Source organism: Myotis brandtii, unplaced genomic scaffold, assembly GCF_000412655.1.
Source record: "Myotis brandtii unplaced genomic scaffold, ASM41265v1 scaffold847, whole genome shotgun sequence".
In the NCBI taxonomy this organism is placed as follows: domain Eukaryota; kingdom Metazoa; phylum Chordata; class Mammalia; order Chiroptera; family Vespertilionidae; genus Myotis; species Myotis brandtii.
The window spans coordinates 2,528,726-2,529,021 of NW_005371441.1; positions in this window are offsets into that span (position 1 = coordinate 2,528,726).

The window sequence follows — 296 nt, forward strand, 5'->3', positions numbered from 1 at the left end:
GTCCCTGCAGCTGCTGCTAAATATAGCTGTCTGCACCCGCAGCCGCACACCCCATCCCATCTCCCTATCTCGGTTACAGAGTGGTCCTCCCCAGGGTCATTCTATGTACACACTCCATATTTCCAGCCAACGAGGAGAGCGAATCAAACAGTAAGAGAGACAAACAGAGATAGATTGGAGTCTGGCACCGGGCGCATAAGGCAGCGCATGAGAGAAAGCCGGTCTCTGGCTTAGCCTTCCCAGCTCATTTGAAACACCGCCTGCCCTGGGCCACCTTTAGGAGATCCCTCAGCGCC